The 27,350-nt window shown below is 38.1% G+C and overlaps 1 protein-coding gene across 10 annotated transcripts in view; it reads left to right on the top strand.

The window, feature by feature from the left end:
• LHFPL2 (LHFPL tetraspan subfamily member 2) overlaps positions 1-27,350 on the top strand; it is a 126,726-nt gene that overhangs the window by 64,652 nt on the left and 34,724 nt on the right. For 7 of the 10 annotated variants that reach the window (XM_065662307.1, XM_065662304.1, XM_065662305.1 and 4 more), the window contains one exon: positions 3,039-3,091. The exons of 1 other annotated variant lie outside the window; for it this stretch is intronic. The gene's annotated coding sequence lies outside the window, so the exon portion shown is untranslated. Of the gene's footprint in view, positions 1-3,038; positions 3,092-5,772; positions 5,791-23,135; positions 23,190-27,350 lie in introns of those variants that run through there. 2 more of the 10 variants (XM_065662311.1, XM_065662310.1) reach the window with 2 other exon arrangements.

Below are 27,350 nucleotides of genomic sequence, written 5' to 3'. Positions count from 1 at the left end.
AGTAACATAATTGGTCATACAAACCTTCCTGAAGTGAGTATTTCTTTGATTTGGATAGTTGTGGCTCTATAATACACGGAAGTATCGCACAGTAGTGTATCTGAAGAAAAAGCGACTTGAAAGGGATATTTTAAGATACAGCGGATATATCTGTATTCTTTTTTTAATATTATTTTTGCTGGGGAGCCCAAGTATACCCAATTCCTGTTGTGTATAAAGCCAGGGTATGTGAACACGACTGTTACCAAAACAACTGTTTTCTAACAGTGTCCAGCCTATTTGCTTCTCTTGTTGACTGTAAAGAAAAAACCTTCAAATGAATGGCTTGGTATAGATACATTTTCTCACTGAATTGTACTAGAACACTTCTCTTTTGCAAGTGACAAAGGAGCTAAAAATGAAGAATGTAATGTTTTCTTCTTTGCAGGGCATGTGAAGCAGCCAAATTTGCATCTAGTTAAGTAGAAATGAAGAAATGTATTTTGATATATTTTCATCAACTGTTCTAGAAATCCATCTGAGTTACTGCAATATTTGTAAGAAAAAGCTCCAAAGAAAATGAGAGCATACATGTGTTTTTCTCATTCTTACTTGTTTGGGAGGATTTGGGTTTCATTTTGGCCAACTGCAGCATAAGGAAAGTGCATGCTGCCTGTGTGGTGATGGGGCAGTGGAAAGCATGTGGAGTTTCTTCTTGGTAGCTTTGTCACAAATGTGGTAAAAAAAAAGAGCCTTTCTTTTTACTATAATACTTGCTATCCTTTTTGGGTGTGTGGTATTTCTGTGTGGGTGAGGATGATTGTTGCTCTGCCTTTGGCAGGTGAATAGATCTATGAGAGAAGACTCTTCTACAACCTTCTCTATGTGGGCTGATCCTGTTTTACCCTTCCCAAACCTCTTTTCTTTCTTAGGGAGCCTAGACTCCAGGCAAGGAAATTTTTCTTAAAAGCACCAATTAATTCTAATTGTCGGAGCAGTCCATCATTTTCACATAATTAGAATTGATCATGCTTTTTTGGGTGCTTGAGTCTATAAAAACCAATTTGACCTTTCTTGTTCGGGAAAGGTAGTCTCTATCCCTGAGAATACTGCTGTATTTTCATTACTGTGTTAACTGCTTCTGAGACAGAAGAGGAGCATTGGAATAACCACAGCTACTTAGTCCAGTCGTTTGTTACTTGTTTTTTTTTGGTTTTTGGTTTGTTGTTTTGGTTTTTTTTTTTTCCTTTTTTTTTTTTTTCCCCTGAAGAAATACTCCATATGCTAGGAACTCGGAGGCCATTTTAAGCTGTGCTTGATTTTCCAGTGCTCTGAGTACATTTTCCTCTGTCCTCCACAGCACACTCTGTTATGATTTTTCTATTGTTAAACCATCTCACCAAAGCCAAATTGTGGCTCTTTGTTAGAGTCTACTGACCTTGTTCTTTTAGGTAGGGGAAGTTTCTTCATATATCCTGTCCTAATTACATATAAAAATGCACAATTTATTATTACTGTGTGGAATTCTGTAGTTCAACCTCACTGTATCAACCTTACCCTTATTGCCTTACTTGATTACTTTTGGTAGTGGGAATCCAAAGGTGAATATGCTATTCCAGATGTGTATTCCTGTAATGCTGACTGAAGGCAAATAATCATTTATTAGCAGAGCTTAATCTGAGATATACACCAGGATATTCTCAGCCTTCCTTGCTGCCAGGTCTAACTGCTGCCTGTTTAGCCCACAGTCTGTCCAGACCCCCAGCTTCAGCTCAGATAGCTGTGCCTTGGGTAGTCAGTGCCCAGCCTGTCCAGGGGACTAGCCCATCTCAGGTACAGGACTTCATGCCTGCCCTTGCTGAATTCCATAAAATCTGTGTTTGGGGCAGTGGAAGGGGTTTGGAGATGCAACATTCACCCCCCATAAACTTGTGGGGTGAATAGTCTATGTAGTTTAGGTTTTTATTCCAGCAGTTTATGAACTCTTGGTGTTTCTCCTAAGTTATATCTGGTTTTAAAATGTTGTTATAAATCAGAATAGAATATACAAATAATTTTAACTGTATTTTCAAGTCTTGGCATCCTTTATTAGTAAAATATAGCAAAAGATGCAATTTTGTGCATGCTTAGTGGTTTAGTTGTTACTCCTTCATAGAATTACAGAGTAATAGCATGGTTTGGTTTGGAAGGGATCTTACAGCTCATCTAGTTTCAACCCCCCTGCCATGGGCAGGTACATTTTCCACTAGACCAGGATGCTCAGAGCCTCATCCAGCCTGACCTTGAACACTGCCAGGGATGGGGCAACCACAGCTTCTCTTGGCAACCTGTGCTAGTGCCTCACCACCCTTGTTGTGAAGAGTTTTTTCTTAACATCTAATCTAAATCTCCCCTCTTTCAGTTTAAAGCTGTTCTCCCTTGTCCTGTAAAAAGTCGCTCTCCAGCTTCCTAGTAGGGCCCTTGTAGGTACTGGAAGGCTGCTCTAATGCCTTCCCAGAGCTTTCTCCAGGCTGAACAACCCCAACTCTCTCAGCCTGTCTTTGCAGGAGAGCTCCAGCCCTTTTATCATCTTCATATCCCTTCTCAGGATTTGCTCCAACAGGTCTACATCTTTCTTATGGGTGGGGCCCTGGAGCTGATGTAGTACTCCAGGTGGGGTCTCAGGAGAGCAGAGTGGAGTTTCTGCCTGACTTCCTTGTTGTCAGGATCTGTCACTCCTGAGCTTGGAGGAGGTGATCCTTAAATATTATCCCTCTTTCTTGGGCTCCTCTTCCCTCCAGGGCTTTATGCCATGATACTCTACCTAGCAGATCCCTGAAAAAGCCAAATTCTAATCTCCTGAAGTCCAGGGTATGTTCTTATTTTTGTTTGCTCCTTAGTGGTTGGAGTGATGCCTAGAATGCTGCATTTCTAGCAAAGCAGAAGTGCCCTGGTAGTGGAATATTACTCATGTGCACCAGCAGAGTTGTACCATTCCTCCCACCAATATTGATCATAAATATCGCTTTAATTATTTTATACTCTGTACTTCTTACATTTTATGTCAATTATTTCTCTAGGTATTGCCAAGCATCTGAATTAGTTGACCAACACCTAAGGACTTGGAACAGTGGTGAGTATATGAAATTCAGATGATAATATCTGGTATTTTCACATGCTGTCTGAAGTTTGACTGCTGCTTGAGTTGATGGAAGGTGTGGAGTAGATTGTAACTTTTCAATATTTTCATCTAGGTGCCAGTTTCCTCTTAGAGCATTTGTATGAGTTTTTTAAGCGAAGATTTTAAGGTGAAGAGGAGGTTGTCTTAGTGACTGCTTTTGATAAGGGAAACCTTCTCCCACCAGCTTGACTTAGAAAAATACAGAACTTTTAAGTATTTGAAGCAGAACAGTTGAATCTATACTTGTTGAAGCAATAGCATACAAAAATAAGAACTAAATGCAACACAGTGAGAAACTCCTGTCTTGTCTTTTTTGCTTTAATGACCTTTGAAAATTACGTTTGTATAGTTCTGAATTTCTAGAAATACTGTTCAGTTAAAACTGTGAAGGAATTTATCAGTTTAGAACATATACCTTCATGTAGTTCTATATTTACTATCTCCTTTCTATTTCTGTTTGTATGCTACAAAAAAAAAGTGAATAAGTGAATTTAAAGTGAGCTTGTCAGTTAATTTTGGATAGTTTCTTTTTGCCTACTGTTTATCTACCAGCATGCCCCCATGCTCCACCCTCTGACAATTCTCAAGATTAAACTGCTTATTCGTGTGTCATCAGAGCACAAGTGGAATGAATTGATAGTTCCTTTGCACTTACCATCCGCCTTATTCCTTCTCCTTGGTAAGAATGAAACTTGTTCTTTCCAACTTCTGTGTTTGCCAGGGCATTCAAGAGTCCTCAGAAATAAGAGGTACATTTTCTGGTATTTATGTTGATTCATCTAGTACTCTAGAATAAACATTACAGGTCCTTGCCCACTTTGAGTGTGTTCAGTTATTTAGGATATTTTTGGTCACAGTGGATACCAAAAAACCCAAACAACATTCAGGTTCCCATTGAAAAAATCTATGTTTTGCCCTTGCCCTTAACTGTGGACTTAATAGGAGCCAGGTTAAATGTCAGGATCATGAAGAACTGTGCAGGAAGGAATCCAAATTACATTGAGCCTCATTAACCAGTTTTGTCCTTGCTGAAATACCTACATGTATATGGATTTATGTTGTTTAATTTACCTACGTACCAACGTGACACATGTATTCGTGCTCTGTGTAAATTAAATTTTCCACAATGCACAAGTGTGTCACCTTGTTGAAACAGATGTGTTAACCCAACGGCTACCACTGTAGTGCATGCATTATGTGATCCCACAAAACCCAAAGCTATTTCTTGTAAAATTTCTTTGCAAGTGATAATGGACAAGTCTTCTCTGTACATCTTCATGTGTAGGGTCTGATAAAACCATATGCCTGGTGTCGTTTGTCCCAAATATTCTCAAAATAAAAGCTGTCCTTCTGTCAAGTTAAATATACCCATTTTTTTAAAGGAAATTTAATTTTTTTTTCTTATTCTAAAAAGTTTTTTTAAAAGTAGCTCTAAAACTTGCTATGGTTTCTGCTTGTTGGTGACTCATATGTGTTTAATAGTAGTCTTATAAACAACTTAGTAATTCATGAGAAGCAGCTTCTAGTTTTTTTTTACTGACATTTAACTGCATGACTTCAAAATGAAATAATTTCCTTCTTTACAGAGTGGTGACACTTGTTATTCTATGATTAGTATGGTGGCTAGTTGGGTGTTCTGATCCGAGGCTGTGATTCACCAGAGAATCATAAGATATGCATAACAGCTGTTGAAATGCAGTTAAAATGCTATTTGTTTAGAAACTAAGGAGGTGTCTAAGGGTTTTCTTGATCAGGGAAAAATCTGATGTACCAGCTTTTGCTAAACCGGAACCTTGCTCCTCATAGTATGGATTATAGTGAGATATCTTACCAAACTGACAGCAGTTGCTAGGGCTGATAACTGAACTGTGGGGTGCATGGTACTTTGTCTGGCACTGGTGCATCATAGAGAGTTTATAAACTTTATCTAACAATGAATATAGGAATTCATTCTTTCAAGTCTGATGCTCTTTAAGAAGCTGTGAGTTAAGAATTAAAGAGACTTCTTATTGATTAAAAATTGGTTTTCAGATAGAGACCTCTTTTATAGTGATGTGCCTTGGACCAGTTAAGAGGGGAGCCCTATAAAGATCAGCAACATAACAAAAACACTAGCAAATGCCTTAAGAATGTGAAGCTAATGTAAACAGTGACTTAAGCAACTGTCAGCAGCAGTAGGTGGGAAACCAACGTAGAGGACTGAGTGCAGTGGTAATGGTAAAATTGCACGGTTAATAAGGTTAGCTATGTGTAGATACAATATGTAGAAAGAAAATTGAAATTATAACTTTGCTGGCATAATAAAGTTTGAAAATAATATAGTTTGTCTCCAGATGTTCTAATGAGCACAGCAAAGGCCTAGTTGCCTGTTTTTCATTCATAGGCATTGCAAAAGTTGTCTTGGGGAAATATTTGAAAATAGTTAAGCACTTTATTCCATAAAAATATTCACTTCAGTTGCAATGAAATAATAAAATTTTAACTGAAAGCAAAAAATAAACAACTGAGGGAAAAACATAAAGGTAAAATTATCTCCTGATTTACTCCTAACGAATCTTTGGTATTTTGCTCACTCATTTTTTTTATTTTTTTTTTTCTTCCTAAGGTTTCAATTTAATTGTAAGGGCATTCACGTACTTCCTGACTTGCAGGTATGCTCCTTTTGTTGCAATATGAGTAGGATGCAGGCTTATAATGCCTTTCTAATAAACATGATAGATAGACTCCAAGATTATATTAGGCAACAAAGCACCAGTTATTATATGTAAAAATAAAATAATATTAATCAAGAATTAACTGTTTAGTGCAGGGGTGCTAAGCTCGTTCCTGAATCTGCACATCACAGCTGACGGTGATCCATGTACCAGTGAGATGCCCCAGTAAAGGTCAGATGCTGCACTAGGGGTTGATATTGGACATCTCTGGAAGTCAGCAGGTTTTAATGTGACTGGAGAATGTTAGCCTGGGGAAGCTGGTATTGATAATGAGGCTAGTCCGTGAAGATCTGGAGGTTTGATCCCCTTTTGCAAAATATTAGCCACTTGCTAGTTTTTTGCCAGAGTTCGGTATATAAGGTGCAGTCCTTGGACCATGGACTTTTGGTATCACAGCTTACTCTGGAACCTGCCAGCTGATGTGACAAATATTGTGTTACGTGAAAATAAATGTTTTGACCAGCCAGTCTGGTTCCACTTCAGGTAATAATACTTACCTAGCTTTCGTGTGTAGGGTCGTGGTTGGCACTGGAGGATGAGGGTTGTGCTTCTGCCCTTAGGAACTACTGGGACAAACCAAGGTGAGGAAAAACAAGCAGAGTGTCTTTCTGCAGGTCTTTTTTCATGGCGTGACAACCCATAGAGAAAGGAAGGCTGTTGTTTGCTCAGGGTGTTCTAGCTGTCATCTTATCTATGTGCTGAACTTTGTCTGCCTCGTGACAGTACTTTGTGACTTCAGGAACTATGTTTTATGTTCCTGAAAAAGCCCGGACATATCTTAACCCAAAATAGAAAAATTGGTAATAGTTTTAACTCCATGTAGTTAGTGTTAACTAGTGTAATAGTGTTAACTCTATGTAGTTCACAGCAGACTATAGATGGGGACGGGGAGCTGATTTTTGGAGTTTTATGTTTCTTTCGGGTGTATGGTTTTGTTTATATCAGCACATAACAACACATAGACAGGGAGGGTTTTTTACTTCTGGAAGCCAAAATAGAGCTGTAGCCAGTGTTGCTGGTTTTACTAGTTTTTGTTAACAGCCAGAGTAAATAGGAAGTTATATATTTGTAATGCTTTTCCTCTATGAGCAATCTCTTTTCTGTTTCTGGTTTGGTTTGTGCTTTTTTTTTTTTTTTTTTTATTTTCCATATAATTTATCTTTGTTTACTACTTCTATGGAGAACTGTAAGATGATTTTAAAGCATTAATCCAAAATTGCACTCCACTTACATTTAATAGAAACAAAAATAGCAGTGGACATTTTTTCACTTTCTTTCCTTTTGTCTGGTATCAGAGGGAAAACAGAATGAGTTACCAAGTCAGGAAAATACAAAGGGTTAGAGTTCTTTGCTTTGGAAGGCACTGGGAACTTTCAGATGCTGTAAACCACACTGAACTGTTAATTTGCTTATGGAGCAACAAATACAATGGCTAATTTTAATTTTGTTATTTCTGGAACCAAGTGCAGTTCTTGACATGGAGATGCCATGCCACAAACAGAAAGTAAATAGCATCTGCAGCCACAGGAAGGAGTGGTTTAATGGATAGAGCTGCCTGTACTGACTCTTGCATTTTATTTCTGCCTCTGTTATTAATATGCTAAGATATTAGGAAAGTTAATTAATTTCTCACTATTTTTGTCTGTTTAGATTGCAAGGCCTTTTGTCCAGATACTGCTTCTCAGTTCAGCTCACTGCGCTTTGGTGGTTGTGGAGTCCTTCTGTTGCTGTAGTATTACTATTTTTACTTGCAGAGTTTCTCTCATATTGTGACATTAACTCCCAGGGACTCACTGTTTGACTTGAAGGCACTTCAATATTCATTCTGCAAGAAGAAAACTAGTAATACTATTCAGAGCAGGGCTTAATACTGCATTTGGTCTGATGCAACTGAAGATGATGCTAAAAGGGACAGTCCTGCTTTGACTTACTCGCTTCTCTTACATTAGCCCCCAGCCCCAAGATGAGTTTAAGATAAGCAGCTGATTCAATAAAAAAGCTGACTGCCTGGGAAGGAAAACTACATCAGAAAAATACACTGGCCTGGCTTGTCCCATGGCTGAGGAATTACTAGTTGTAACATAAGGGACAAAGAAGGAATAAGCACCTGGAAACAGGTGGGGAGAGTGGTATTGTTTTCTTTCAGCAACAGATAATAAATACACCAGATGAGATATAGCATGAAAACCTAGGCTTAGTAAGAGCTGCATTTTACAACCAGATTTTGAACGTAGCAGAAGAATGTCTTGCAATGGATGTGCCAGCCCAACTTTAATTCTGCTAATGTTAGTTGCTGATGTTAAATATTCTTCACTGGGAGTATTTTTTTCTAATATAGCTTATAATTTGTTTTTCTCAAGTAGCAATCATTTTCGTGATCCACATTACAATTTCAAGACATATTTCTAATGCCTAAATATAACTTTGATTTTATTTAATTTTAATTTACATTGAAGTCCAGTTAATCTTGCAAATTGAGCTGACAGAAATAACTCTTGATGTGATATATTCTACAGACATTGTATTCATAATTTCCCCTTTAAACTCTCTCAGGAATTTTATTCCTCTTTGAAAATTATTTCTGTAATTGGAGTTGGCTCTTTGAAGGGTATTTTCACCCACTGCCCTTTATTTTATAAATGTATACACCAGATTAGATTGGTTTCTTTGATCTTACTTTCATTGTGAGCCTCATGTGATAAGATCTAGTGTTGAAGAACCTCTCTTCTTCCCCACTTGCCCTGAGTGTCCAAGAAATAGAGGGGTGAGCAGAATGGAGGAAGAAAGAAGTGAAATGTTAAAATGATATTGGAAAATGTAGTGACTAATTTTAATTGAGGAGTTTTTACACACAGCCTACATGCTTGTGGGGATGTGAATATTTCTGTTGATTACATTCATGGGTGAGGTTGCTGAGTGAGTTCAGCTAAGCAACGGGCAGCTCAAAATGCAAGCATTCCTCTGAGAGCACTGCAGCCTAATGGGGATCCCAGCCCTGAAACCGTCCATACAACTGACCTAGTCAGTGATGTTGCTGAAATTTAGCATCTGTTATTTCTTACTGCCCACTTTTCTGGCAACAGCCAATCTTTATTTTTTCCATTATAAGCAGCTGTTGGAACTAGAAAGAGATGGAGCTCATTTTCAGATGTGCTAAATAGACTATGTTTTACCTTTGTTTTTTCCCCCTTCTTTCTGCTACATACAGCACACTAACTTATTTCAGAATTGCAAGATCTGAGAGATGCAGGATCTGTCAATATTGTATTCTAGATATTTCTGAAGATAAGCAGATGTGTTAGCCTGTGCATATAAATAATTTCTTAAAAATGGCCATGATAAACTCTAGAAAATATATATTCTTAAAAATAAACTGGCAGTGAAAGAAGAAATCTATGTATAGATTGAGAGGGACTTATTGTCAGGAATCAGGAATATTATTGTTGAAGCCTGCCTTCTACCCTGCCTGTGATTAGGGTTACCTTATGCATAAAATAGGGAAGTGCGCAGAACTCAATAGTAGAGCCAAGTACTTTGTGTCCAAATAGAACAGAACTGCTTGAAAGAAATAGCTCCTCTTTCATTTCTTGAGACTGACTTACCCTTTTTCTGTCCCACAGAGGATTTCTTCTCTTACATTATTCTGGCCCTCTCTAGCTTAAGCTATTAAAGCTGTTAGGTTACTTTTCCAAAGAGGTATTAGGGCCTCTAAGCAAGCTTGCAAGTAGCCAGTTGATGGCTGCTCAAACACATGTGTCTGAATACATTGTGGAATTGAAGCATAAGAAAACCATATTGATTTTTATTTATTAATAGTTTATGCAGAAAGGGTAGTCAATGAGAGTTACGAACTGAGAACTGGGTAGCTTGGTGAGCAAATGTTAAGCTGAACTTCTTATGAATACCAGGGAATCACCAAAATTCCTACTTCACTGAATTTTTTAAACAGCATGAGGTCAATAGAGATGTAATTTAATAAAGGTCATCTTCTGATACATGAAGTCAGGAATGCTTGACACCTAAGTCCTTTAGTCTGCTCCTGTTGCTGCCATTCTCCATAGAAGCAGTGCTTCCCTCAGTCCAGTAATCACAGCTGCCTGCAAGGTAACGCAGGAGGGCTTAGGACAAAGAGTAAACAACAGTAAGAGAACATTACTGACTTTCAGTGCAGTAGAATAAATGGGAGGAATGGATGGGAGAAGGTAAGATAACATATCTGACACAAAGGTAAATGTCGCCTTGTGCTATACATAACTCCTAAAATACGTAAGGATGCCCATGGAAAATATATTGAAAATTAATATCTTATTGTTCTGAAGTATTAGAATGGTAATCTGGTGAAACAGTTAAATTTCCTGACAAAATGAAATAGTGCTGTAATTAAAAAAAAAATCACTATATCAAATGTAGGCTGATTATTTTCTTTTGTTCCGCACTTTATATATCACACTTTTCTGTCTAGTTGATAGAAAGTTGCAGTAGTCCTTTATTGGATCATTTTTAAATCTATCTCTTAAATAATAAAGATTAATATTTTCATTAAAATTCTTTGGGGAGTAAAATCTAATGCAGTAGAAAAATAAAAAAAAAAATTATAGTCTCTAAAGATTTGCAGATTTTATTAAATGAACACAAAATCCTTCCCCGCAGATAATTCTTTTTTGTGTGTGTATTGGAAAAATTGAGAAGAACAGAAAGAAATTCTGTATCAGGGAGGTTGAAAACATCCCTTGAAATTCAAGTAGTTTTCCAGATTGTATTGACCATATTTCTCTCTGGCGATGGGATACCATTCATATCTCTTCCTGAATCTGTCACATCCATTAGGAGTATGATAATAAAGTACTCTTGCATGCACGTATGTCAAGACAACTTATTTAATGCAATTGAAGATTTTCTAGTTCTGCCTCCCTGGCATTCGCACCAGTCTGTCCTCCGATAGCTGGTTATCAAGTTGTTTTTTTTGTTACAGATTTGGGGGTTTTGATGATTGTTTTTCAGGTACGTGGAGGGACACTACCTCAGAGATTCTGCTAGCATACTAATGCTTGTGTGTATAGACAGATGCTGCTTAGTCTACATGTGTAATATGTGAGTTAATAAAAAAGAGATCAACCAAATGCCATTACTCTGCTTGAAAAGTCCTTATCCCTTTTAGTTTTACTTCTTTTAATCATCAATCTGTGTGTATGTTCCTTCTTTTTAAAGGGAATCAGTGAACAGTAATAGCACACTTTAATTTTAGCTACCTTTCAGCAAATGATTAAAAAAAAAAAAAAATCACTGCTGTTCTAGGAGGGTATTCAACTAACAACAGTTAGATAGGAATTACGACTAGCAGCGCAAAATCATAATTTTTAACGTTTTGTGACAGTCTGAAAGATTGCTGTGTTGTTCTAGGTCTAAATGTAGCTTGTTTGCATTCATGTCTAGCCTATATTCCGACACTCTCACAGTGGTCTGCATTAACTGCTGTGCCTATAGGAGCTCACCTATCATTTTTATGAGCTACTGCAGATGTATATATTGTGCTAGTGGGGAAGAAGGTGTTCAGGGTGAATGAAGATCTTTGTTCCATCTTGGCTGCGTTATGGAGGAGTTCACTCTAGGATGAGCAGAATGAAAATGAACTACATAAAAGCTTAGAGGAAAGTAAATAAAAGCTTAGAGGAAACAGACTTCTTAAAACCTTGAAGGTACTAGAGATCATAGGCTTTATAAACCTGAAATGACGTGAAATGACATTTTATGAGATGATGGTCTAGCAAGGCTGTAACTTAAAGCTATTTCTGAGCCCAAAGATGGGAATAACTCCTTAGAGCTGTTTTCAGATGTGCCTGGAGATGCAGCTCAGAATTTCATACCTACAGAAAGCCTGCTGGGAGTCTTGTATGTTTCTAGGTGTTTGAGTAACCTTTAAAAAACCCTGGTTACACTGGCACACTTGCAATAATTTTACCTGTTTTATTTTAATAAATTTACATGTTTAGAGCATCAAATAGCTCTACATACCATGAGTAACCTTCTAATGCTGACTGAGTTTGATTCAGAATGTTTATAAAATGTAATTAACATGTTTGAATTGTTTTAGAGACATCAGAGAAATTACCTAACTGATGAATTTTTGGCAGACATTATGGAATGTAGCAATAGGTGTCTGTAATTGTGATGGTCTAAGGAAACATCCAGGAAGGGGAAGAATAGCAATTTCAGATACATAGGCCTTCTTCAATGATACTCTGGAAGAGTGAAAAGTTTCTGCATTCACTTAGGGGTACCAAAGTCTCAATCTATCTGCTTGTTAGAAACATTTCTGTTTCAAAAGCTGACTTTGTGGAATTTTACAAAGGTTGGTGAAAATTAGAGGAGCAGATTAAGAAAGATATGAATAGCAAAAAAAAAAAAAAAAAAGGAGTTTAAAAAAATAAAAAACAGTGGCTAGAGCATTCTTAAAAACCCTTAAGTATTGAAAGTTTATTCCCTGGCTCCCTTAAGGTAAATGAATCTTGTTCTTCCCACACCCTAAGATGGGAGCTAGTAAACTCTCAGGTGTCCAAGTGTGAGGCACATACTCTACTAGAGTATTGCGAGAGCTTCTTAGGAGCTTCCAAGGGTCACGGTGCTGACCAGTATAGTACTGACCTCAGTACAGCCTTGTGTCCAGCTGCTAAGGTAGCACAATGTTGGGGTAGAAAGCATAAAAGAGACCACAGAGGAAAAATACTTCCAAAAGTGTTTCATTAAATTGTTGTAAAACTAAGCTGTAGAAAGGACAAGAAATTAGCTGTATGAGAGATTGATGTGGTGCACTGGAACAAAACTGCAGGGTCCACTTGCTTTCTTAGGCTATGAGATGTTCAGGCTTAAGAGATCTATAAAACTTTTGACGAAGTGTTAGTTCCTTGTGCTAGATGCTGATGAGCTAGAGCTCCTCCTGCAAACACTTACACACATTGCTTAAATATATGAGAATTCCTCCTGAAGGTGAGAATCTCATTGGGTACACAGAAAGAGAGACGTCAGTGTCTGTGGAAATGGGACCAGGACCGATACTGGGCTGGGTATCACTTTGTTCCATTTTCAGTTTTCCTTTTTTGAGGGAAAAAGTACTACTTATAATTTAAATCCACTGAAGTATTTTGCATAAGTAAAGGCCTGAGTTTGCTCAGCTGTTGCAATACTTCCCCTTTTGTAAAAATATTTTGAATCTAAACAGCGACTTTGATTCCAGCTTTTTCCTTCTTAATACATGCCAACTAAAAATTGCCGACTTCGAAATGCATCATGCAGAAATTCCATTTTCACTTTGTATGAGTGAGTCACTCCACATTTGCCATGATAGTAGTCATACCTTCTCTCAGGATTGTTTAATTTACTGGCTAGAGAAATCATGAAGCCTTTGGCCCTCATTATGATCATGGTTGTGACGACGCAGCTGATGAGTGCTTTGAGCTCAGCCCAGTTGCTGAGACCACCAGCTTCATTTACGGCTTGTTCTCACAGCTTAATAAGTGGATTTTGGTGAAAGCCATTGAGCCAGATGCAGTCCATTTGTTCTGCTAACAGGCCAGCTGAGGAGATGTAAAATCCCCTTTCCTTGTTGCTCCTTGCAACAACAGGTTTAATTGTTACAGGCTCATAGGAACCAATTAGATTAACAGATGTTAAAAGGAGCCAGTTACAGATCTTGGTGGGAAGCAGTAATTTGAGAAAACTTGTGTAAGGGCTTGCTGACACCTAGGTGATGAGTGTCTGGCTTTGAGGGTGTGGGTGTCATTAAAATAGCATCACTTTTCTCCCATTTGCTGCGGCCAGATGGGGATGTTTGTAAGAACAGCAACCAGAGCACAATCTTATTTATTTTAGCAAATCACAGCATACTGTAGATGCTCATCCTTTGTTTTTCGTTTCCCTTACTGCATTCAATTCTGTTGAACCCTTAAATTCGTGCTTGCTTAAATCTGCCTTGTGGAAAGAATCTACTTTGGGGCCTTTTTGTTTGCCTTAATAAGTTACAAGCTACTTAACATGTGGAACATCATTAAAATTTGATGTGACAGAGACCTGTTAGTTCACCTACTTAATCCATTGCTGCAGTGGAATTTCTTCCTAGTGGGTGCTATCTGAGAGAAACTTGTAACACTTTCAGTGTTAGACAGGAGAAAGTTTTTTCTTTTCTTTTCTTGTTCCTTTACTGATACAAATTGTTTTAGTCATTGCCAGAATAGCACTATATACTTCAGACGATGGTTAGGATTTACATAAGTTTGTGTGAACATTGAAAGGCAATTTATTTGTTGGAGTTGCTTTTAAAAAATTAAGGAACGATTTTGAGGATATTCAAAAAAGGTGAATTGTAAAATGTGTGTGTTTGTATTGCCTTCCCTCTGTTTCTGATTTAAATAATGTTTGTACTTATATCTTGAATAGTATTTAAATGGTGTTGAAATAATCCAACAGAATAACGGTTATTAACAACAGCCTGGCCAATGCTGTTTTCTAACTGATACTACTTTTCCAATTTATTTGGAAGGGGGGTTAGGGTAGAAAGGCAAAAAATTTAGCTTCGTCTACAGTTCTGTAGTTTTTCACTTGTTCCAGTTCGTTGTGGGTGGAATGTCATACCAATGCAATTGTAATTTGTCCAAGAAATAAATAAATACCTATTTTTCTCTGAAAGGAAAAGAAATGGGAGTTTTCTCATTAGTGGAAATACACAACAAAGAAGACATGTTGGAATTCAAGTATGTGGATCTTAGTGCACTGGCACAAAGAAATAACATTAAGAGATGAAAAGCACTTTTGTAACAATCTCTTGCTTTTCATTCCACAAAATTTGATACACAGTAGTCTGGCATGCGACCAAGGGTGTCACCTGCCCATTTTATGTCTGGATGCATATATGTAAAAAGGCAGATTTCTTTCTCACTGCTGTAATGAAATCGTAAAATGTAATTATGGGCACCACTGCTGAGGTTTCTAAATGTATGACTCAAGGAAAACAGCAGATATGACTCATGATAAAATCACAAGAGCTGGAAATCATCTGAGCTCACTTAGTTTCGATTGGTATTGGCTATAGTTGTACATTTCTTTACAGGATCATGCTTGTAGATTCACCTAGCAACATATTTTTGTGGTGCTATCCATACTAATAAAAAGGAAATTAATAACACTAGGAACTGTGCAGTTCTATTTTGATAATGAAATTTTGTTTTCTGCACCAGGGGATGAAATTATAAGTATTGATTTAAGTAATTATATCCATCCTTCACCAAGGGACAATATAAGTTTGACTTCATATTGGTTAAACATAAGCTATTAAATAAAATGACACAGACCTATACAGTCAGATTGGTTGGAAGCTAGTGCATTGTAAAATAGCATGTATTTAATAAAAGGATCACTTTTCAAAATAGGTCCATAAAACCGGGCTTTTGATATTCATATGATTATTTCCATTCTTGTCCACAAGAAATGAGTCAGAATATCAGGCTCTTAGATGAAGGGAAAATTAGTCTATTTTCCACTTAAGTTCAGTCTATAGATCCATTCCATATTCTTACCTGTTTGTGTGTGTTAGCCCTGTTTCCTAACAGAATGCAATGATTCAGTGTCCAGTAAGGGTTCAGTAATTTGCAGCATGCCTAAATCAGTGAGAATTATATGAAATTATGTCTTTTGTCAGATTTTCCAACCAGGGTGGCCTAATCCACCCAGGGTTTTTAGGCATTTTTAAAATGTTGGCTGTGTTCAACCTTGGAATAATAAGCACAACTGTAAGAGTTGTTACATGACCCACCTGGATTTAATGCTTAAAGTGAGAAACAGCTGTGGCTTTTTCAAGAGCTGTTCCTATGACGTTTGTGTTCATGCAATTAAGTTTCAGTGAAAGGAGGGTATCTCTGTATCTGTGGTAACGCTGATATACCCTGTCCAGAGTCCACTGCAGGTAGGTGAAAAAATCCAGTTGGCTTCAGTGAGCATTCACTATAACTTGAACAATGGAGTATATGTTAAAACACACCTCATCCTAAAAGGATCTTCCAGAACTTCACAGAATTTGGCATGTTGTTTGAAAAAGCCTGCAAAAAGGTTGTTACTAGAACACTATTAAGTTGTTTTATTTCTTTCACCTCATTATATCTGAGGTGTTTTTTTCACCTCTAGAGTCTATAAATCACAGGGTTAAAAGAGGCCCAGAGAGAAATGTAACAAATATTAGCCTCATATGTTCCAGAAGTCTTGAATAAGAAGAGAGCAGATATAGAAAACAGTTGCTAAAACACTGGACCTTTTGTCGTTGCCCTAATTATTTTCAGAACAAAAGAAGTGTTCTTCTTGTGACATAAGTGTATTTAGATGGAAGAATCTGTTGAATTGTAAACTGCTCCAATTCTCCTGCTTTTTAATTTCGAAATATCTTTGGTAGCTTACAGCTTACAACTTTATTTGTTTAAATTCTGCAATTTAAGGAAGAAAACAAAGAGCTAGTCAGACTCAAATATATTTCTCAAAGCCTTAACAGTCTGGGTTTCTGTGGCATAGTCTAGAACAGAGTCTGAGTAAAATGTTTATCATCTGACTTAAACTTATGATAACAAAATAGATATTTTTGCCATGGAAAAGTTATTCAAACAGTGATGGAATGGAGTTGATGTGTGCTGAAGTGCATACTGTAGGGAAGAATACGTTATTTTAATTAAAAGGATGCACAAGACCTTATGATCTTATTATTCTCATCATCTTTTGATAAAGATCTACACTGAGCTTTCCAGTTGCTAAAGCATTTTGCTGACTTGTGCATGATGACTTACAGTTGCACAATAAGGGCTGATGGCAGCTATGCTGATTAACATGCTGCCTTTATACTTTTCAGAAAAAAAAAAAAAAAAAGAGGCATTGTCCAGGAACATTACCATCATCTTTAATTCTCTAATGTTAGCATTATTGTTATCTAGCACTACTGTTAGCTGTAGTCAGACTGACTTGCTTGCATACTCCTTTTAAAATATAAATTCAATTGTGCTGCTTTGTTCCATGGGGGAGCTCAGGTTTTGTTACAGAATAATTCATGGTAGGTAACTTGTTCTTTCTAAAGCGAAAAAGCTATAAGGAATTTCGGTTTTGCAGAAGGCAAAAAGAAGAGCTTGGGACTCTGAATTACACTGACATTTTAGACTTTGTGCACAGCATATTGAATACTAGTGAATCGAGCGGATTCCAGCTTTTTCTTTTCTGAGTGGGAAGCCTTCCTGCAGTGATATTAAAAGAAAAGCAGTGTTGCTTAGTTTCTGCTTCTTTTCAGCCTTAATAGGAATATCCTCTGGAGTTTGTAGTGTTGTAGAAACTATAAATTATGCAGCTTCTGTCAGTTCAGTATTCTAGCAAAGTGTTTTATTTACCCATAGCTGCCACCTTTGAAATGCAGACTTACCTCATGCAGTTCTTTGTTGTTCTGTTATAAGCTGACATTTATAGGTTACAAAAAATAATTAGTACCCATACCTTAGTTTTAGGTCTGAGGAACAATATGTGATTCTTTCTCTAAAAAGAGGGTACTATAGTGAATTTAGTGAGAGCAACTGCTTTTATTCTGTGGCGGAGTAGGACTGGAGAGGGGACAGTGAAGCTAGATCTGTACGTTAAAAGAGGTTCTTCCTGAAAGTGAGTGATGGGTTTGTTATTTTTCTTATCCCAAGATTAATAAGAAAACAATAGTTCTTGGAAGAGCTGTTGTCTCAAGTTTTAAGTCTTACTGCTATCCTCCTCACATTTTAGAGGTGACTTTTAGGTCAAAAGGGAAGGAAAATAGGTGTTGAGAAGATGGGAGGCTGATGGATAAGCTCCTATAGCAACAGTTTGAATTTTGGTCAATAGCAAGTACATGATTCTTGTTTGGAGGATATTGGGCCAAAACTGTTTTGAAATGTGCTTTCATCTAGTCTCTTTCTAACGTGCATGAAGTGTCCTGCAGAGTAAATTTTAAGTGTTTCAACTTGCTGTTTACCAGCGGACAGTGCCTGCTATCAAGCTGATGAAGAATTTTCCATAAACTTTCTTAAAACCTGAAGCTTTATAAAATCAATATTTTTCATAGGTATGTACTATAGACTTTGACAAGAATGGTATTGCTGGTGCAAGCAAGAGTCAGATTTGTTTGCTCTTAAGCAGCCAACAGGCAAGTAGCTGGTCCCTATTTCATCCAAAAGCTCTGAGTTGTGCCCTTGTTCTCAGGTATTAGGTCAAGATCTTGGAAGTCTTGTCTGTGTTTGAATTGGTTGTTCTTAACTCTTGTGATGCTGTCTCTTGAAGGAAAGCTTGAATGATTTCTGTTTCCTGTATAGACTATGGCTTTTAGTTGTAGTGTACAGGGGGGAGTTGTTTTGTTTAATCTTACGTATTTTTCGGTTGTGGGTTGGAGGTTTTTGTTGGGTTGTTTTGATGGGGCCTTTTTGTTTGTTTTACAAGGCAGAATTCAAGAGTTTGGGTTTTTTTTTTTTTTTTTTTTTAGAAAAGGAGAATTGCTGACTGACAGACAAAAATATACTGTATGCTAATGCTAAAAATTGCTAGAAATACTTCCAAAAAACTTTCCTGCTATGTTGGTTAGAAAACTGGGTCATCTGTGTGCTTCATTACTGTGGCTTGATTTATATTGCTTAATTGCAGCTAGATTTCCGGGGCTTTAGAAATGTTGATTCCATTAGGAAAGGCAGTAGTTCTTTGTTTAAAGAAGAAAAAATTCAGGCAGGAGACAAGGAAGGCTGTAAATACTGACTGCATGGGACCTGCTTTGTGTGCGTACATCTTCGTAAAATTCCCACTGAAAAATAAATTCCTGTATGCATACTAAGAGACCATTGTTGTGGGTTGCTGGCAGAAAGCAATTTCAGCCCTTGAATAAAATACAGCAATTACTGAAGCTGGGTTCCTCAGTACAATGTGTTTCGTTTGCTATCTTTTTCCCCTCCCCAGTAAGAGTAGAGTGGCTGTATTCATTCTTCAATAGAAACAGGAAAATATTTGATGAATTTGATAACGGGACTTGGCAGGTTTTCATTTTATAATAAAACATGATTTGAAAGTTTGGCTGTGTGAATTGCGTATCTTAGTTTCTCTTCTGTGTTCTAATGACTTCTTTGGAAAATAAAGTAAACGGCTTTGCTCCAAGTACAGTGTAGGATAGGATGGCCAGACAAACATTGGTGAAGTCTACACTGGGGAGAATTTTCATTTAAATTTTGGGGAGTTGAGTTCTGTATCTCATTTTGTGCTGTCAGACCTTGTGGATAATGTCTCCTGTGAGTGATGGGTATTAATGTCAGACCAAGCCTTGGCTCCCTGTTTTGTCATTTTGATAGCGTATGAACAGAATGCCTAAGCGGAAGCAGTGCAGTCAAGTGGGTTGACCACTGCTGGTGAGCATCAAGGGCTGTCTCTGGTATGTGAAAGTGGTGATTTATGATAGGGGGTCTTCTGTGACACTTTTACTGGGTATGCTGTTGTTGGGCATGTTTACATTAGGGCAGCAAATCTGTGTTGCTGTGTACAATTCTGCTGTGGATATCAGAGTCTGCAGGGAAAAAAGATGTGAGGAAAGAGAAATTTTTAATCATCTCACTTCTGTAAACTTCCCCGTGGTTTGTGTTAATTTTGGAGGAGACATCTGGAAACCCTGGCTCCAAGAATGTTAAAACTCAGCAGGCAGCTATTAGTAAATGTACAGAGAGGAACATCTGCAAGCAACCACAGAATGGCTTTTGGTGCCTTTCCTGGAGACCTAGCTTCTATGACAACTTCACTTACAAGCTATCTGTTAAGACTTTGATGTGGAAGAGAAGAGAAGCAGATGTAAGATATGATCCTTCTGAGTTATTAGTCAGTATTACAAAGCAACAGAGATACAAGTGGCTTAGCAGCTGTTTCCCATTAGCCATGACTTCTTGTATAACTTGGTGGTGATGCTTTAATCCATGGAGGGAAGAGTATGGGTTACTCTTCCCCTGATACAGTGTAAATATTTGTGCAGAAAAACGATTATGCAGAGCATTATTCTGTGAAATTGTAGTTCCCAAACATAAAATCACAACTATTACCTAGTTTAAAAAAATTAGAAAATTTGTAAGGTTAGGCGGTTGTGTGTCATGAATACATGAAGTTTCTGCATGATCTTTTGCAGGCCACTAATATCTTCATATTTTATTATTTCATCCACTTGCATGCTTTCTGTTTTCACCATGCTTTCTCCCATCTTCAGTTAAGCATAGCGTGTTTTCTCGATTTGTCTTTCTTTGTCCACTAATTTATCATAATTTTCCTTTGTTCTTACAATGCCAGATAAACTGGAGACGTTTGCTTATTTTATCCATAGCTAAATGTTATGGATCTCAACAATGAAATAGAGGCCAATAGGACAGGCAGGCAGAATGACAAGGTGAGCTTTGGCAGTTGCTACTGAGAGAATTCATATGATTCGTCAGCCAGCAGCAGCAGGGCTTTTCTTTGGCGGGAAAGGTACATGATTACAAAGAACTGACACCTTTGCTTAGAGACTGAAAAGTTTTATTGCTGGTCTTCCAAAAGTTAATGCAGCATCTTTTTGAGAGAAGAATTCTTGCAGTGGAATTTTATTTGTTCCTAAGGATATGTTACAAAGACATGTCGGTCAGCAGGTGAGTATCTGTGAGATAAAGTGTTAAGAGCATCCACTGGCAAAACATCAATTACTTGTCTTGTCTTGCTGACGTTGTGGTTCAGTGGTCCATGTTATGATTATACTGGCTGGCCAGGGTTAAATACATTCCTACAGAAGCATATAATGACTTGTGTAGTCTATTTTTTGAGTACCTGTGAAGGGGATCTGCTTTTTTCTCCTTTATTTATCTGTGAAAATGTTATCATATTAGCTATTGAAAGAGACGGTTTAAAGTTTTGATGAACAAAGTTTGTCCTGTTCTCAGAACGCAGTTCCTGGGTTTAAATGCAATTTTCATTAACTCATGCAACAGCATAAGGAAAATCTAACATTGCATCCTTCCTACTTAAAAGAGAAATATGACTTCAGGCATCAGATTTCTGTGTAAGAAAGTATCTTTGGCTTGCCAAAAGATTACCTTGAAAGATAGAGCTTTCCCTTGCTCTTAGGATAATGCCAACAGCATTCATAAATGAAGAGCCTGTAGCTTACACTTTCTGGGGAAGAGGTCAATGACAGGGTAGGTAGGTAGCTAGGAGTATCCCTATTTTTCTCCTCCCCAAATATTATAATTCTGTAGAAAGAAGCTGATTAGGCAGAAATTGAAAAGTATCAGTTAAAATGGCAATGAAACAGAATAGTAAAATCAATTCAACCCTTACATAATAAGCTATGGGGGGTTTTTTGATTGGTTTTTTTGTTGTTTGTTTGTTTGTTTATTTTTTGTTATTTGTTTGGTTTTTGTTTTTTAGAAAGACAGCTACCAACAAATAAGTGAATTAATGTTGAGCTGCAAAGGCCACTAACCTGCATCTTTTGGCATTAAATGGCAGCTTAAACACTCCAGAGCAATTCCCGTGTTGTCATATACTATATACGAAGATCACTTCTTGCCAGTTAGCACTATTCTGCACAGGCCCATTTACTGCTTTCAAGATTTTTTTTTGCAAATTTAATCCTTCAGCCTGTGCTAAATTGTGAAAGGCCCTGAAGGGCTTCTGTCTTTTGCCTGGGTGACTGAAGCAGGATTTGTTTTAGAGGACTTCTTAACACGGCGTGAGTAAGGGAATATTCCATCAATAATAAATTTTTTTTTTCCCTTTTTTTTTTTTTTTTTCTCCAATCTCTGTGACTAAGTCAGTGCTAAAAGCTTTACAAAATCTTCCTGGCAGTATAATTTATTATTAGACCTGAGGGGTAAAGTCTAGCTCAGCAGTGTATTTCACATAAACAAGCGCTCAGAGTTGTGAGTTGGAAAGGCAACTTCTCTGGCACAGAGGCAATTTATGACATTTTAAAAGCCTAGAGAAACTGAGACAGTAAAAAAAAAAAAAAAATCAAAGGCTGGAATATTTCATGCTCTGACTTGTAATTTTAATTGTTTTGGGGCTTTTGTTGTTCTTGCATGCCAAGTTAGCAGCAAACGCTGCAGCCCTTCTTTTAGCTACATTTCGAGTTAATTTGATGATCTTTTGTAATGCCTCTAAATCCAACTTCCTGAAAAGAAATTCTTGCTTTTGGACTGTCTGAACTCTTCTAGGAACAGAAGCAACTTTTTTATCTCGATGGCGTGGTGCAATAAGGCGGTCAAACCCAAGTTCACCTCAGATACTTGTCTTTCAGCTTTGAAATCTAAAAAATGGCTGAATGTGCTCCTCCCTATAAAGTATTCTGGGAAGTGGGTTGAACAGGTTAAATCCTGCCTCTGCTGGAATTGAGAGTAAACTCTTACACATCTTTTAAGTCTATATGCAGTATTGCTATATTAAGGTTGAAACCTGTTTTGTCAGTAATGGGTACATTCAGGTGCCCCATGAAGAACAGGAATACAGCTGGTTGTCTGATGGTCCTGTGGTGTCCTGAGTTAAAAGTGGACTACAAGGAATAATCTGATGAGTTTCTATGTTCTTCCCTTTCTGACCTCCAGTTTCTTTGTTGAAAGACATTATTGGGGGTGGTAATTTCTTAGGGTTTCAGTTTTTGAATTAATCTTCTGGGTGCCTGGTTTAGACTATGGCAGAGCTTCCAGACTATCCAGAAAACATTTTTGTGTTAGCAAAATCTTATCATGACAAAATGCATGTGCTAGTGAGTAACTGGTTCTCAAAATAAATGGCAGTTGAGTTGAATAGGGCATTACATGAGTTAGAACCATGTGACAATCACATCTGAACCGTGTCTTTTGGCCAGATAGGCAGTGAAATCTCTACTTCAGACTATTAGACTCAAATAATTTTGCATGTTCCCTTTCCTTCCCTCTCTGACGCTTTCAGCAGGCTTCATTTATTTCTCAGCTGGCATTAAAATAATGGGGTTTGGGTTGGAAATAATTGGAAACTGACTGCAGATATTTTACCAAAAGATTAAAGGGTATTAGCTACGTTTAGATAGATTTTTATTCTCTGTTTCACAGCTGAGTCCGTAAATAAACTTGCACAATCTGCAATTTAATCAAGCTTAATCTTTACCCCATCACCCACAGGAACTACTAGTGATGCAAACATTTGGGAATTCCAGTTGTATATACAGTGTTACCTAAATCCTTTCATCTCTTTCAGAGAAATTCTTTCCTGTCTGTTATCTGGAAAGCAAACTGCTTAACTCAGTACCAGCTCTTCCTGAAGGGAAAAAGGAAAAGGTTATTTTCTAAATTTTTATTTTATTTTTTTTATTTTAATTTTTTTAAACACAAAGTTACTAATGCTGTTATTATTTGCTGGAAACTGAGTCTTGTTGCTTTCTTTGCTATGTGTACTTACAGACATCTATAAAAGTACTTCATTTTTCTTGTTATTTATTAATATTTATTGCAGAATGGAACTTTCAGATGTAGGTATTCACACTGATGCTTTGAAACTCTGAGGGGACACATTTTGCATTTAGCATTAGTGTACACAACTCACATGACTGAGAGTAAAGGTATTTTCAGTTATGTATATAATAATAAAAGCACTCAGCACTTGACAGTCTAGAAAGAGATTCAGGTTCTCAACAATTATATTTTTTTACTTTCCAAGACCACAGAGAAGGCTCCAAAGAAGGCCTTCTCTCACTAATCCCATATCAGGATTTAGTTAGCATCTGATGTTCTGATTTCAAAATTGCTCTGTCCCCGGAAACCATCCTGCAATAAAATTAATGTCTTGAAGATAAGAACAGGATGAAGCAAAGTAGATTGCTGGAACTAGGTGACTAAACTAACTGGAAGCTCATTCTTTGAGAACTTGCTTGGACAGCCTGTGCATTTTTAGTTTTTTTAATGTGCATGAGTAGCTGCAGTTTCTAACTGTTGAGCTCCCCTGAGGAAATTAGCTTTGAGACAGGACTTGGAGGATAGTCATGGTAGATGAGGTCAGGAAGAGAGTTTGGGCCAATAAGGTCCTGAATGCAGCATATGAAGAATGTGATGCAAGAATCTTTCATTCTTGCTGCAGACCGCTCAGTGTGTGGTGTGTTTTTGTTGTTTTTCCTTTCCCCCCCAGCACACAAGTCTAATCTGTCAGATGGTGTGATGAATGATCCTAGTCTGTAGCTGGAGAGCCATGTGGCAATCTCTTCCTTTCTCCATCACTTCATGCTGAATTTCTATGCTGCAGACCCAGCTCTGTCTGGGAGGATCATGGAGAGGAAAGAGGCCACAGCTGTGTTGGTATGCCTGTGACCTAAGGACTGAACTACAGGGAGCCATATAGGAAGCTAAGTTGTGAATGTGTTTCTGTATGGTCCAAGGTGGTCAGTAACTTCACGTTTGCAATTAGCATCCTTGCACCGAGCCCATGGGAGGGGGGATTCGCCCTCCCCAGGTCTCTCTGAAACGTTGAGGGGTCTCACCCAGGACAAGAGGAGATCTTGCTGTCCTGCCTACCCAAGGTTTTGCAGTGCTTGTCTTCGTGCTGGTGAGACCAGGAGGCTTCTGGTGTGCCAGCATTAGGGTCACTGGCTCTGGTCACAGCAACCCTCCTGCTAAAAGTTGAAGCCAAATGAAGGCTTGGGCTGCTTCATCCAGAGCCAGAAGCACTGCTTCTCTGGCTGAGCACCTTGCTGCTGTTATTTTCAAATGCAAGTATTACAACTGGGCATTGAATCACTGATCACTTTTTAAGATGGATTTAAAGTAGTATTTTAGAATTGTCAGGGATTGGGATGGGGTCAGCAGGCTGTTTAGAAAAAAAATGGTAGAAAACTTTTCAAAACTTTAGAACTGTATAACAAGTTCAGTTGTAACATGGCTAAAGGAGGAAGAACTTTTTAATGAAAACAGGATTATTTTTCTAGTTTTAATCTTGAAGTGGGTGGGGTGCCACTGGGTACAATTGGACCAGTGTGACTGAGCTACAGAAAAATAAGAGAGTGAATAAAACTCTTGTTTTTAAACAGCATAGATATGAGGTAAAGAAAACTGAGTTTTTTGCAGGGAATATACTGCACACCAGCATGTGAGTCACTGAAACATTGCTGAAGTAATCTCAGCGCATGACTCCAGAGTTGTGACTGAATGAAGAAATATCAATAGTTTTGTCATGTTTTCTGGAAGAAGCTTCTGCTTCTAGGGGCCATGATCAGTCAGGAGGTTTGAAGAATGGTTGTCAAACATTGTTTGTCTATAAACAGAGATAATGGCTTAGCTTTAGGTAAGCCAACAATGTCCTTACTTCTAAAACTTTTGTATGTCACACTGTAATTTTTGTAATATCTTTCAACTTGTGATGCTGAAGGCCATTATCTGAAAGGAAGGAGGAGATCTTGCTCTCCTGCTCATTCACTCCCTGCTTTGCAGTCCTGTCCCCTTTCTACTGCCTGCAGGAGTGTTTCTCATCTTTGCTGGGAGCCAGCTCAGCTTTCTCACTGAGAAGACGCCTGTGTGGTTGCTTCCTGGGTTTCCTTTATTCCCCTTCTCTCCTGGTCTAAACTTTTGCTGGGTTAGGGGATTGGTGGTCCCACATGGGACTGTGGAGGGATCCAGTGGCCACCGGAATGGTAGAGGGAAGCAGAAGGAAAATGTATCTGTGAATGGGAAGGAAAAGGTCAGGTTTAGCCTCTAAGGAGTCCCTGCTAGGCTGGCTCAGCTATAGCACTTATGTTAACTCTTCACAATAGTGAGTATGGGCATTTTAAAGTAGAATTTCAGAAGCAGAATGGGGGAGGCTTAAGAATGCTGTCATGCAGTTTTAAAAGGTAAAGAAATGCCAGATTTGAGGTTGCTTGTCCAAAATAAATTCTGTACTCTTCTAGGTGCTTTTCACCTCTTAGCATTAACATCCGGTTGCTTTCCCTGCGTTAAGTTGTCTGGGGTGCCCCTGGACAGGCCTTTTCTGTTTCTTCATCAGTGATTCCTGTCTCCCTGATCCAGACTCTCCATGTGCTTCCAGCTCACTTAATTCCCTCCAGCCCACCCAGTCTCTAGCCATGGTGTGGTTGTTATTGTTTGTGTGGATTTGTTTGGTGGGTTGTTTTTCAGGATTTAGTTTTTAAAGCTCTTTCACTGTTTCCTTCCAAAGCAGCCTCCCAGCCTGGCCTTCTGCATATCCCGGTCACTGGCAAGAGAAAGAAAAGCACACCCTGTCTTCAGCTCTGATTCCAGCTCTAGTCTGTCATGGTACACAGCGGATTGAAATCACATGTTGTCCTCCAGGAATGGTGACTGCTCTGCTGTTCTGGTCAGGGCTTCAGCTTGAGGAAAGGTGTGCAAAGTGAGAGTTCAGTCTGTGGAGGTTTGAGTCTCTAGATAAACTTAGGAAAGGCTTACTACTGTCAAATCAGGGTAAAGGTGTACCCCTCAATGTCACATGTCATCTAATGGAATAGGAAATTTTATCCCCTATTGCAAAGATTTCCTTTTGAAGAAAAGGTCACAAGAAGCTTTTAATGCTGAAAAAAATTAACTTCAGTTTCTAAAACATCTGAACCATTTGGCTGAAACTTATGAAAAAAAAAATAAAAAAATCAGCCTCAGGCAGGCAGCTGGTGTGGAAAGTTTCAGCCCAAACTGCTATTTTGGCAAAGTTTTTAGCAATGAAAATGTGTTTAAGAGTGGAAAGTGTTGAACAATCTCTGCACTAAAGCAGAACTTACATTTTGGTGGATAAAGGGAACCTATGCTGGAGTTTTAAGCTGAACTGCAAAAACTTGCATTCCTCTTTCCTGAAAGGGGAAGCCTTTAACCAACTTGAAATTCTCAAAACAACTGTCAGCTGAACATTTTTCTAACACTTATTGTAGATACTTTCTGCACTACCAAATGAAATGTGGAGAAGTTCTGTGCTAGCATAACTAAAACTTCAGGAAGAAAATCTTTTGGGTTGTGATAGCATACAAAGCTTTTCTTGTGAGTTCCCAAAGCACACTGCTAATGCTGCCAGGAAGCCAAGCAGCGGATAGTGTTATGAGATTCTGTTTTATAATTAGTTCTGGACCATTCTGAGCATGTGCATCACCTGGGCTGGAAGTTAATGCAAAGCCCCTTGGGTGTCTTGCTTCTGTATCCCAGAGGAGGTGTTCTAGAAACACAGTGACTGCCCTGTACATCCTGTTTTGATTTTCTTGATTTATTGTCCTGCGGTTTATAGACTGGCCATATGAAGGGCATGAATCTCAAGTTTTACTAATTGCACAGCAAAATAAAGCTCTTTTCAGATCACCCTTAAATTCTTACTGCACTTCTGCCCAGCCATTTGAACTTACCCCAGCCACAGCTGCTTTTGTAACTCTTGATGAAACTTGAGACTAGGAGAAAGGTAGAGAAAGTAAGTGTGCAGCTTTCTGAATGTTAACGCCACACAAGATTTTTTTCAGTTCCATT

This window comes from Lathamus discolor, chromosome Z (assembly GCF_037157495.1).
Source record: "Lathamus discolor isolate bLatDis1 chromosome Z, bLatDis1.hap1, whole genome shotgun sequence".
Lineage (NCBI taxonomy): Eukaryota > Metazoa > Chordata > Aves > Psittaciformes > Psittacidae > Lathamus > Lathamus discolor.
Note: the sequence above shows the minus strand (reverse complement) of the source record. Positions and strands in the feature narration are given on the sequence as shown.